The sequence below is a fragment of the Artemia sp. Qi Xiang Cuo genome, chromosome 15, assembly GCF_049724085.1.
Source record: "Artemia sp. Qi Xiang Cuo chromosome 15, ASM4972408v1, whole genome shotgun sequence".
NCBI lineage: Eukaryota > Metazoa > Arthropoda > Branchiopoda > Anostraca > Artemiidae > Artemia > Artemia sp. Qi Xiang Cuo.
In genome coordinates, this window is record NC_142808.1 from 66,880,385 (window position 1) to 66,894,045 (window position 13,661).

Genomic DNA, 13,661 nt, shown 5'->3' on the forward strand with positions numbered 1-13,661 from the left:
ATACAGGTGAAACGTTGGAACCATTGACGATGTTAAACACATTTGGAACAACAGCAGCAAACGAAATAAAAGAATAACACACTTCGGATTTATATTATTTACACTAATACCATCATGGATGAAAATATCAATGGATGAAAATTTCAGTTGCTTAATTGCATTTTCACCAGAAGCTACCGACACTGGAATAATATGTACTTGAAGAAGCGAAGGCGGAAGAATTTTAGAAAGTAACCGAGAATAATGTGACTGCACGAAAAAATTAATTTTGGAAAAAATTGACGAGTAATAAACATACTAAGCTAAACTAGAAATCGAATGACTAATATAAAGATCACTTTTATCCAGCTTCTCAGTATTGATCAATTTTGACCAATCCTTTTTAGATGCTGGAAATTCCTTACCCTTATAACGAATGAATTTTAGGTACTTTTAATATTCTTTCTTTTTTTTGCTGCTTTATATATACCACAGACCCCAACGTAGGTCTACAACAATCAACCCAAATTTGCAGCCAAAGTTTTGCATTATTTTTATAGTTCTTTAATTCAGAATGGGCAGTCCATATAGATTTTTGCGTTTTAATGCGAATACGCTCTTCGGGAACTGCAATTTTTTTTAGCTTCTTTCATGCAACTAATTATATTATCATAATATCTATTAAGATCACACTTACTACCCTTTACTTGCGATTGGAGTAGATGGTAAGGCACACGAATAAAACTAACCAATGTAGATAAAGGTAATACATACAAAGCAATATTGGCACTTTTCCAATTACTACGTTTAAACCATTTAGAATTCCCAATAGTGGCAAAATTGCAAAGGCTACATTTCAATTTAGCAGTAAATCAAAGCGATAGATGGTCAAAGTCATCAGTCTCAATATCAACATGAATAATCGAGCATTCAAGCTGTAACGATATGAGTCTATGATCAATATTGAAAACACTATTACCAGATTGATGGATGTTAGAGAATGGTAAATCTTTCTTCCGAATCACGTAAAGGGGCATGCACTCCAATAGTTCTCGGGATCGATAGCTTTGTTCATCTAAATCCGTCTTAAAGTCACCAAGAACTATAAAATCAAGTTTATTTTCCTTGACACGATTCATAACGGAGTTTAAAGATTTGCATGCAATAGCAAATCTATTTATTGAATCCACTATATTATTTTTACATTGAAGATAAACATTCGCAAACACAGTATTATTTACTCTCAGAGCAAGAGTGTGCTTACCCAAATAAAAGAGGGACGGGTTGGAAAGATCAAGGCTTCTTTTTAAAATACGGGCAGGATCTCCAGAAGGGTGACCACAAGAGGGAACTGCATCAGAAGTAAAAACACTTGACTAGGTAGCTAAAGTGGTAACCGAGCTAGGCTTAGAAATAACAGTACCAAGGAGAGCTAAAAAACAAAAGAATCGGATTAATGTACCATTCAGTTCACACGAAAAATATTATTATTATTATTTATTGAAAACCTGTCTTATTACAAAAAGGAAATGACAGATCACTATAAAAAAAAAGAAAAATCACTAAGCAACTGTTACAATGTAACTAGTGTAGACGGAGTTGGTTCCAAGCATGTATTAACAACAAAACTGACGGAGCACAACGAAAACAAAAACAGAAGGGCACTATACTCTCTAGGAAGAAATAATGAAAAAAACAGAAATAATGAAGAACACGGACACTTGTAACAAAAATGTAAAAAAAATATACATGGGCTAGTGTAAAAGGAGTTGTTTCCAAGTGTGGTTTGAAATCTTTTGGTTGTGTTTTTCTATGAGCTTAACAACAGCTATAGTAGGATTTTCTACGTGAAGTCTATTGGTGAGCTTTGAATTGCATGTCCAAATTGGATATCTTGGTAATTTTTTTGCGAAACGGAAGAAGGTTGAACGGATTTTGAATTTATCGACGTGTGTAAGAACCTTCCAAAAGGGTGCAATATAGAGGATATGAGGGAGAGTAACAGTGTTGTATAGGGTTGACAGATAACGGTGATTAAAACAAAGCTTAGCAGAGACTATGGAAGCATATGAAGCTTATATGAGGCGTTTGATGTCTTCTGTTAAAAGATGAAGAATGCGAGAAATTGTATTTCCAAAGAGAATGCCAAGATAAATGATTTGGTTGGACGGGCGTATTTTTGAATTTCAAAGTACAATTTCATCAAGAAGTGGGTCTTTCCAATTAAAAAGGACTATTTCAGTTTTTTCAGCGTTGATTTCAAGACCAGATTTTAAATACTCGGTTTGAAGTTTTTGAAATATTTCGGGAATTTTGTCTAAACTTCAGCCAAGGTTAAAAAGGTCATCAGCATAAGTGACTAAGGAGAAATTATGCCCAGAAAGAACGCAGGACATCCGACACGGATCTTGAGCCTCGAGGACTTAGTTGTTGATATAACAAGGTGAGGGAATTTTACCTTGGCTTGCTTGTTTCTTAACTGGCACAGTTCTATCCTGTGGCTTTGTAATTTCATCTTTTTCAAGGGGGATTTTACGTTGGACTCGTAGCGTGGTATACATATTCTTCTGAAATCTATTGATAGCAGGACTTACTCCTCTTTTAGCAGCCCTTAAGAGCATAAAGGGGTGGATCAGGGAGTCAAAGGCGTGGCGAACATCCTGACTAGCCAAGTCGAGAGAAGAACATGAGAGAGAAGCATGAAGCCGTGCATTAGCAACAACCGCAAGGGCGTCCGCACAACCAGTACCAAGTTGAAAGCCAAATTGATGGGGATACGTGTAACATTTTTCTTCTAGCTCTCTTATGAACATTAGCTCATAAAGCTTGCAAAGGGTGGTTGATACATTTATCGGTCTGAAAGATTTTTTTCGGAATAGTTGAAAGATCTCCCACATAGAATATTGACGGAACCAAACCTTGAGTAAAAATCATTTGCAGTAATAAATTGGGATGTTTTAAAAGCCTAGGACCACCATATTTGATATGTAGAGCGTGAATTCCATTTATGCCTCGTGACATGCTATTGACGCATCAATAGCAATGCTGATGCATCAATAGCACCAATAAAATAGCAATGCTGATGCATCAATAACAATAGCATCATTCGATTGGAAAATCAAAGGGGTGGTGCCCTTTTCAATAGTCGAAAGTGATTGGAAAGCAACTACCCCCCCCCCCCCTCTAAGCCCATCCTTCCACCAAACACATCCAATCAAAATTTTGAGATAGCCATTTTGTTCAGCGTAGTTGATTATCAAAAAGAAAATATGTTTTTGAGGAGGACATTACCCCCCTAACCCTCGGGGCAAGGGTTGTAAGTTATGCCCTGGGGGTATATAAGGTTTTTATTGAAGGCGTTGTCGTAAAAACTTCAAAAAGGCTCATTCGATTGGAAATTCAAAGGGCTAGTGCCTTTTAATAGTCGAAAGTAATTGGAGGGCATCTAACCCCCTTCTCATGCCCACCTTTTCCCAAACACATCCAATCAAAATTTTGAGATAGCCACAACATTCAACGTAGTTTTAAGTTCTGTAAATTTGGTCTTTGAGGATGACAACCCAATCACAGCCCTCAGGACAAGGGTTGTAAGTTATGCCCTGTGGGCATATAAAGTTTTAATTGAAATTTTTGTCATAGAAACTTGAAAAAGGGCTCATTCGACTTGAAATTGTAATGCCCAGTACCCTTTTTAAAAGTCAAAAGTAATTGGAAGGCAACAAACACCCCTTCCTATTCCCACCATTTCCCCAAACACATCCAATCAAAATTTTGAGATAGCCATTAAAGTTCAGGAAATTATACCTTTGAGCAGGACACTCCCCCCACATTCTCCTGGGCAAGGGTTATAAGTTATGCCCTGGGGGTATATAAGTTATTATTGAAATCTTTGTCGTAGAAACTTGAAAAAGGGCTCATTCGATTGGAAATTCAAAGGTCTAGTGTCATTTTTAATAGTTGAAAGTGATTTAAGGGCAAATAGCCCCCCTTTCTCGCCCACCTTTTCCTTAAACACATCCAATTAAAATTTTTAGATAGCCATTTTGTTCAGTGTAGTGGATTTCCAGATAGAAATTATGTTTTTCAGGATGACAAACTCCCACAGCCCTCAGGGCAAGGGTTGTAAGTTATGCCCTGGGGGTATATAAGGTTTTTATAGTACGCTTAGTCGTAGAAACTTCAAAAATGGCTCATTTGATTGTAAATTGAAATGGCTAGTGCCCTTTTTAATAGTCGAAAGTGATTGGAAGGAAACTAACACCCCTTCCACGCCCACCATTTCCCCAAACATATTCAATCAAAATTTTTAGATATCCATTTTGTTCCAAGCAGTTTAAAGTCAAGGAAATTATACCTTTGAGCAAAAAACTACCCCCACAGTCTTCAGGGCAAGGGTTATAAGTTATGCCCTGGGGATATATAAGGTTTTTAATGAAATCTTTGTCGTAGAAACACGAAAAAGGGCTCATTCGATTGGAAATTCAAAGGACTAGTGCCCTTTTTAAGTCAAAAGTGATTTGAGGGTAACTAACCCCCCTTTCACACCCACCTTTTCCCCAAAGGGCGAGGTATTGACTAGGAGGCAAACCCTCTCATATACGTAATAATTTCTGTTCTTTTTAAGTATTAATGTTGCTCCTTACTTTCAGTTGAAAAAAAAATTGTTTTTTTAAATTAAATTTCAGATTTTTTTTTATAATGCTAGGAAATCCGGCACCCCCTTCATAGAAGTGTCCCTTCCCCCAAAGCAACATCCTCCATGGAAAGATCCACCCCCATAACCCCCGTATCCGACCCCCACAACCCCCAGAAAAAACCCTCCTGAAACGTCTGTATACTTCCCATTAGCCAATACTATATGTAATCTATAGGCAAAGTTCATAACTTGTAGCCCTTCCCCTCTGGAACTATGGGGGATTAAGTCATCCCCAAAGATCTTTTTATTAGGTTTTTAACTATGCCGAACAAAATGGCTATCTCGAAATTTTTATTGGGTGACATTGGAAAACAATAGCGTGGAAGAGGGCCAAATTACCCTCCAATTTTTTGGGTCAATTACAAAAGGGCACTAGAACTTTTAATTTCCGTTCAGATGAGCCCTCTCACGATATTCTAGGACTACTGGATCGATACGATCACCCCTGAAAAAAAAACACGCATCCCTCATCTTTCTTCTGGCAAAAGATGATGTTTTACTTCTTCTTCTGGCAAAGAGGCTATGATTTTTAGGGGTTGTTTTCGCCTTTTTTCGAATATAAAGCAAATTTTCTCAGGCGCATAACTTTTGATTCGTAAGACTAAACTTAATAAAATTAACATATTTAAAATCAACATAAGAATCTGATTCTATTGATGTATATATTGATATAAAAATTTCAGGTTTTTACAGTTTTGGTTAGTATTGAGCCGGGTTGCTCCTTACTTACAGGTCGTTACCACAAACTGTTTGATCACTCAAAAGACTAATGAAGACAACATCTTTGCCAACAGAAAACTCTATTTCTAAATTCCAAGCCCCAATAGAGCCGACTTGCGACAATTGATAAATTGACTGCTTGCCCCTCCCCCCCCCCCTAAAAAATTTGTGGAAGTTTTAACTGAATCATGAAAATTGGAAGACAACATAGGGTCGTCGCTCCAACACTGCATATAAAATTTGTAAAGTTTCTAACAAAAACTAGTATGTAATCTATAATATTTGAAGATTTTTCACGTCTAAGAATTCTTTTGTGCTTATTCAAAGAGCTTGATACAGCAAAGGTTTTTTTTATGGATAACACTTTCATGTATGCATGTTGGAATTAGTACTTACGTGACTTGGATCAGAAATTTTTTCTTATATACAAGCAATTTAAAGGGTTTTTCACCTGTACGCCCTCATTGGGTCTTATTCAAAGAGTCTGATCCAGAAAACCTTTTCTCATATATATTACACTAAAAGCATTTTTCACTTGTGTGCACTTGTTTATGCCTGATCAAACATCCAGACTCAGCAAAGCTTTTCTTTCAAATATCAAACTGAGAATGTTTTTTATTTGAATGCACTCGTTTATGTGTATTGAAAGTTGATGACTGAACGAAAGTTTTGTTACATATATCACACTGGAAGGGTTTTTCACCTGTATGAAATCGTTTATGTACAGTCAAAGATGTCGATTGAGTAAAACCTCTATTAAAAATATCACACTGAAAAGGTTTTTCACCTGTATGAACTCGTTTATGACTAGTCAAATGTGCCGACCGAGAAAAACCTTAATATCACACTGAATATGTTTTTCGTTTGAATGCACTCGTTTATGTGTAGCCAAAGCTGATGAGGGAGCGAAAGTTTTCTTACATTTGTCACACTGGAAGGGTTTTTCACCTGTATGAACTCGTTTATGACTAATCAAATCTCCAGATTGATAAAAGCCTTTCTTACAAATATCACACTGAAAAGGTTTTTTACATGTATGAAATCGTTTATGTACTGTCAAAGATGTCGACTGAGTAAAGGATTTCTTACATATATCACACCGGAAGGGTTTTTCACCTGTGTGCACTCGTTTATAACTAGTCAAATTTGCCGACTGAGCAAAAGTTTTCTTACATCTATCACACTGGAAGGGTTTTTCATTAGTGTGCACTCGTTTATGACTAGTCAAATTTGCCGACTGAGCAAAGCCTTTTTTACAAATATCACACTGGAAAGGTTTTTCGCATGTATGAAATCGTTTATGTACAGTCAAAGATGTCGATTGAGTCAAAGATTTCTCAGATATATCACATCGGAAGGGTTTTTCACCTGTGTACACTCGTTTATGACTAGTCAAATTTGCCGACTGAGAAAAGGTTTTCTTACCTCTGTCACACTGAAAGGGTTTTTCGCATGTATGAAATCGTTTATGTACAGTCAAAGATGCCGAGTGAGTAAAGGATTTCTTAGATATATCACATCGGAAGGGGTTTTCCTCTGTGTACACTCGTTTATGTCTAGTCAAATTTGCCGACTGAGCAAAATCTCTACGACATATATCACACTCAAAAGGTTTTTTACATGTATGTACTCTATGATGCCTTTTCCAATCACCCGATAAAGAAAAGATTTTCTCACTTGTATTGCATTCAAAAGATTTCACTATTTTATGTGTCCTTTGATGCATTTGCAGTTTGCGTTTATTGGGAAATCTCTTTTTGCATATACTGCATTCATTGTATTTTCTAAAGTTCTTGTTGGGCGAGCGGCGATTCAAAAGATGTCCCTTATTGTTGTGGCCAGTTACTCTAGAATTCAACTCAAGTGAATTTAAACTGACGGTTGTGGACAATTCCTCTGCAGTAATTAGGGAGGTACCACCCTCTAATGCTGTTTCAGACTCGTTTTCTGAAAAATGACCAAGTAAAATCAAATGTTCTTTCATGTTCTAGATATAGTCTTGCAAACAAATTGAACATCTTCTTGTTTCTGCCATTTGATGCTAAAAAAAAATGAGCCACAAAGCTTCTATAATCTCTAACTACAGCAAGACAGATATCACATTCTATGGATGAAAGTTCGTCACAGCCAGTGTCTATATGAAGTTCTAGTATCAGAGATGAATTCTCTGCCTTTCCGCAGAAGTTGCAACGCCAGAGATTCGGTTGAATTTCACCACTAATACCAAAAATAGTTGAATTCATTACTTTTAAAATCAGGGGATAAAATTAAACAAAAGTTAATATAAAACCTAAGAGTATTACGTAAATATATTATATTGAAAAAAAATTGGATGATTGGAATTTATGATTTATAAAAATATGTTTCATTTCGTAGAAATAATAAAAAATAATATTTAAAATTCTAAACGGAGAAAAATACAAGACTTAGAACGCTTTAAAGATTTTGCAATCATAAGGAGTTAATCAAAATAGTACATAATTATATACACTTTACAGTGTATTTAAGCATAAACTTAACGATGTAGAAACTAAACTCAAATAGGCTAAACTCAACACTTAAAGTCTAAAAAAATATTATGCGCTTAGATACATATGACAGCCGATTATCGATAATATTTCTTGCTCCCCTCATAAAAGAGAGAACTCTTTCTTTATCCTTTATCTCTTAGAATTTAATTGACCGCAATTTAAGTTTTGGTTTCTTTCTTTTCTTTATCTGTTTGTTCTCTATTTCATTATACTACTGAAAATATTTACACAACAGTAGTAGATTATTTAGGGGGCGGGGGGTTGGAAGCCCCTCGAAAGATAGCCCGGGGGGAGTAAAAGATAAAAAGCCAAAAAAATAAACAAAGAAAACTTCAAAGAAAAAGAACAAGATTTTTTTTTATTTTAAATTTAACGCTTACGTAGCTCAGTGCTAGTAAACGAGGCAAATAAAACTTTTCTAAGAACTAAAACATCACCGTAATTAGTGTTGTGGCTTGTCTTAATTAACAGATAACGGTAATAAGGATCTTTTATTTTCGGGCATTATTTCGGATCCTTTATTTTCGTTAATAAGGTATATATTACTAACAAATACAACAAGCTCATTTACAACAACCTTTAATATTTCTTACTTTACTAGGTTTCAGCTTCCCTGCAACCATGATTTATTTGAAATTTGAACAGATTCACGTTTACAAGGATAATCTGTTCCCGTTTTCTTGCGAGGAAAAGAGAGACAAGAAGGAGGCAAATAATGAAGGAAAGAATAATAAGAAAAAGAGAGTAAATAAAAATGCTAGGAAAAGGCGGGAATGACTGTAGACTCTTTTAGCAATCTTGTTCATGAATTAAGAGATGTTGTGATTTATTCTCCGTCATTTGCTCTCCGCGCACTTTTTAAGATACCTTATGACTGCTGCTGCACCTTTCATAGTAAGGCTCCACCTGAGCCTTAAACATGTAAACCCCACCTGACTCTTAAACCCCATACCTTCTCAAGACCAGAACATAATTTGCACTTTAAAGAAAAAACATTTTAAATATTTTTACTTTTTTAACTATAATAAATAAAAATAATCAAAACTTTAAGGGAATATCTATATATGTATTTTTCCTGACGAAAAGAAAATAATTTCTTTTGAACAGAACTTTAAAATTTACTCGTTAAAATTGAGTCAATGCGAATCTCAGTTAAACAGAAAAAAGAAGTAAAAATGGAAAAAAAATTTGAGAGAAGAGATGTGCTCTTTTGCGTAAATTGCTATTTTTAGCGTTTAAATATATATAATACATATTTGAAAAAAGATAAAAAAACTTTAGAGGATATGAATGGAGGCAATGTATAGATAAACCATTTATAGATAAACCAATTTTATCCTTACTTTTGCATTATTAAAGCCATACCAATTATTTTCCTCAACCACACGCGTGCCTACCCATGAAAAAATATAAAGTTGCTTGTGTTTATACTTGTTTATATGTTCTCCGAGCATTTGCATCTCGGTTCGGCTTCGTCTAATGGTTGAGATAGGAAATGATTCTATAGTTTATATTTAAATACAGTGGTTTATCCATACGTCTCCTACGGTTGCCTCTTATGGAGCAGTAACTTCTTATGCAACTATAGAAGAGTCCAAGTTTTACAAAACAAAGCTGTTTGAACAATCGTTAGGTATGTCCAGGATGTACATAACATCTGTGCTTGCTTTAGGTCCCTGAAGCTAGAAATAGCATGTTTTAGGTCCCTTAGCTAGAAATAGCTAAGTCTAAGTATTCATTTTTACTAAAAAAAAAATTAAGTTTGGATTATCAACAGAAGGCGGATCCAACAAGGTTTAAACAAAATGCGCACTAACCTCAGCAATCTCTCCAATCTTCGCACGACAATCATGAGATGCCCCCTCTGTGTTCGCGATAATTTAACTATAAGGTATTTTTGAAGGGGCTATCGAAAATTTCAATCCTTTCGACAGAACCTGATATTGCTCTGTTGTAAGGGTTGTAGAGCTGAGATTAATCACAGCAGGACCAGGAAATACTTTTGGGACAAAATGTCGATTATTAGAGTTTTTCCAATTTTAAAAGGTGTAATTTCTCAGAAAGTCTTTGTCAATAAATCCTAAAATCCAGCTGAAAAGAAATTTCAGTAATAGCATTAATTTGATGAAAATCAGCATAAGAAAGCGTACCTAACATTTCTCGCTCTATCCTGAAAATATCCTGATTTAACCAGTAGCGCTTGCTTTTGCAATCGCTAATAACATGATTTAAAATACTAAACCCTATACGTTCTGTAAATTGCCGTTCGTTATATGTGTTTAAGTGAAATGAAGGTCGCATTGACTTGGGTTAAATATGGTTAATTTTACAATTAGGAAGAAAATACTGTTGATTAATCAAATTAGCTTTTTTTCTCAAAAGAGATATGAATGTAGTAACAACATTGGTAGAATGCTCCCCATAAGCATGACGAAGATAATTTCTTAGACCACATTGGCTGACATAACATAAAGAAAGAAAAACGAGCAAAAATGGGGCTTTTAAAGGCCAAATAAAAATACTGAAAAAACACAACAAAAGCCAATATTTCGAGGGGACAAACCACTCTCTTCTTCAGCGCGAAACGAAAAATATAATCCATGCGAGTGCCGAAGAACAAACCAACAAATAAAACGCGGAGAGTCAATGTGAATGTGAAAAAAAACAAGGAAAAAAACAAAAATAATTAAAAGATGAATACAAATCAATAAAAGCCAAAAAATTTTAAGAATTAAAACCAAATACCTAACAACAATAAAAGTGAGTCATTCACCAATATCCGTGATTGGCAAAGAAATTCAAAATTGAACCGCCATTGACGGATACCAGCGAATAACTGAGAAATTAAAGAAAACATTCATTCACTCAAAACAAAATGAGAGCTATGTCATCTGACTCCTGATTTTAATAATTACATTCCTCGCACACACTCTTTGAGGCTTAAGGGTTTGTTGACGTGTCTGATTAAGCGATTGGGAAAGTGTTACAAGATTTATATCTGGGAGGTTAGGTTTATATCTGTTTATATTAAGGTTTATAAATGGCTAGTGCCCTTTTTAAAGCTTGAAAATAATTGGAGGGTAAACTATCCCCCTCTAACGCCCACTATTTCTCCAAATACATACAATCAAAATTTTGAGATAGCATTTCTGTTCAACGAAGTTGAACAGAAATTAGGTCTTTGAGGTTAGGAAATTAGGTCTTTAAGGATGATACTCCCCCCAGAGCTAAGGTTGTCTATTATGCCCTAGGGGCATATAAGGTTTTTGAAGCTTTGTCGTAAAAACTTGAAAAAGTGCTCATTCGATTGGAAATTGAAAGGACTACTGCCTTTTTTAATAGTCGAAAGTGACTGGAGGGCAACTAACCCCCCTCTCACGACCATCTTATCACCAAACACATCTAATCAAAATTTTGAGATAGCCATTTTGTTCAACGTAGTTAAAAATTCTGGAAATTAGGTTTTTGAGGATGACAACAGACCCCCCCCCCCCCGCAGCCCTCAGGGCAAGGGTTGTAAGTTATGCCCTGGGGCATATAAGGATTTTAGGGAAAGTGTTGTCTTAGAAACTTCCAAAAAGGGTCCATTTGATAGGAAATTGAAATGGGTAATGCCCTTTTTAATAGTAGAAAAAGATTGGAAAACAACACACATTCAATCAAAATTTTGAGATAGCCATGCTGTTCAACGCAGTTGAAAGTTCTGGAAATTATTTCTTTGAAAAGGACACTCCTGCCAAAGTCTTCAGGCCAAGGGTTATAAGTTATGCCCTAGGGGCATATAAGATGTTTATTGAAAGCTTTGTCGTAGAAACTTGAAAAAGGGCTCATTCGATTGGAAATTCAAAGGGCTAGTGCCCTTTTTTATTAATCGAAAGTGATTGGAGGGCAACTAACCCCCCTCTCCCACCCACCTTTTCCCCAGATAAATCCAATCAAAATTATTAGATAGCCATTTTTTTTTCAACGTAGTTGAAAGTTCTGGAAATTAAGTCTTTTAGGATAAATCCAATCAGAATTTTTGGATAGCCATTTTGTTCAACGTAGTTGAAAGTTTTGAAAATTAGGTCTTTGAGGATGAAAATCCCCCCCTAGCCCTCAGAGCAAGGGTTGTAAGTTATGCCCCAGGGGCATATAAGGTTTTTATAGATAGCAATGTCGTAGAAACTTCAAAAAGGGCTCATTCAATTGGAAATTCAGAGGTCTAGTTCCCTTTTTAATAGTTGAAAATGACTGAGAGCAACTAGCTCCCTCTCATGTCCCCAAACAAATCCAATCAAAGTTTTGAGATAGCCATTTTGTTCAAAGTAGTAGAAAGTTCTGGAAATTACGTATTTGAGGATGACAAACCCCCCATGGCAAAGGTTATAAGTTATGCCCTGGGGGCATATAAGGCTTTTATAGATAGCATTGTCACAGAAACTTCAAAAGGGCTCATTCAATTGGAAATTTAGAGGGCTAGTGCCCTTTTTAATAGTCGAAATTTATTGGAGGGCTACTAACCCACCTCTCAAGCCCACATTTTCCCCAAACACATCCAATCAAAATTTTGAACAAAAATTTTGTTGAATGTAGTTAAACGTTCTGGAAATTAGGTCTTTGAGGATGACCCCCCCCCCCCCACAGCCCTCAAGGCTAAGGTTGTCAATTATACCCTGGGGGCATGTAATGTTTTTTATAGAAAACATGGTCTTAAAAAATAAAAAAAGGGTTTATTCGATCGGAAATTAAAGGGGATTGTCCTTTTTAATAGTCGAAAGTATTCGGAAGAAAAATCTCCTCCCCCACGCCTATCATTTCCATATGCATTTCCGATCAACATTTTGATATGGTTATTTTGTTCAACGTAGTTGATAGGTCTGGTAATCATGTCTTTGAGGATGACAATCCCCCCCTCCCCCATAGCCTTCTGGACAGGCAATAGCATATCACGAGGCATAAATGGAATTCACGCTCTACATATCAAATGTGGTCGTCCTAGGCTTTTAAAACATCTCAATTTATTACTGCAAATGATTTTTACTCAAGGTTTGGTTCCGTCAATATTCTGTGTGGGAGATTTTTCAACTATTCCGAAAAAAAGGAAAAACCTTCAGTCAATGCAAATCTTTCAGACCCATAAATGTATCAACCACCCTTTGCAAGCTTTATGAGCTAATGTTCATAAGAGAGGTAGAAGAAAAATGTTACACGCCTCCCCATCAATTTGCCTTTTAACATGGTATTGGTTGTGCGGACGCCCTTGTAGTTGTTGCTAATGCAGTGCTTCATGCTTCTCTCTCATATACTTCTCTCGCCTTGGCTAGTTACCATATTCGCCACGCCTTTGACTTCCTGATCCACCCCTTTATGCTCTTAAGGGCTGCTAAAAGAGGAGTAAGTCCGGCTATCAACAGATCTCAGAGGAATATGTATACCAAGTTACGAGTCCAACGTAAAATCCCCCTTGAGAAAGATAAAATTGCAAAGCCACAGGATAGAACTGTGCCAGTTAAGAAACGAGCAAGCCAAGGTACAATTGCCTCACCTTGTTATATCAACAACTAAGTCCTCGAGGCTCAAGATCCGCGTCAGATGTCCTGCGTTCTTTCTGGTCATAATATCTCCTTAGTCACTTATGCTGATGACATTTTTAACCTTGGCTGAAGTTTAGACAAAATTCCCGAAATATTTCAAAAACTTCAAACTGAGTATTTAAAATCTGGTCTTGAAATCAACGCTGAAAAACTTAAATA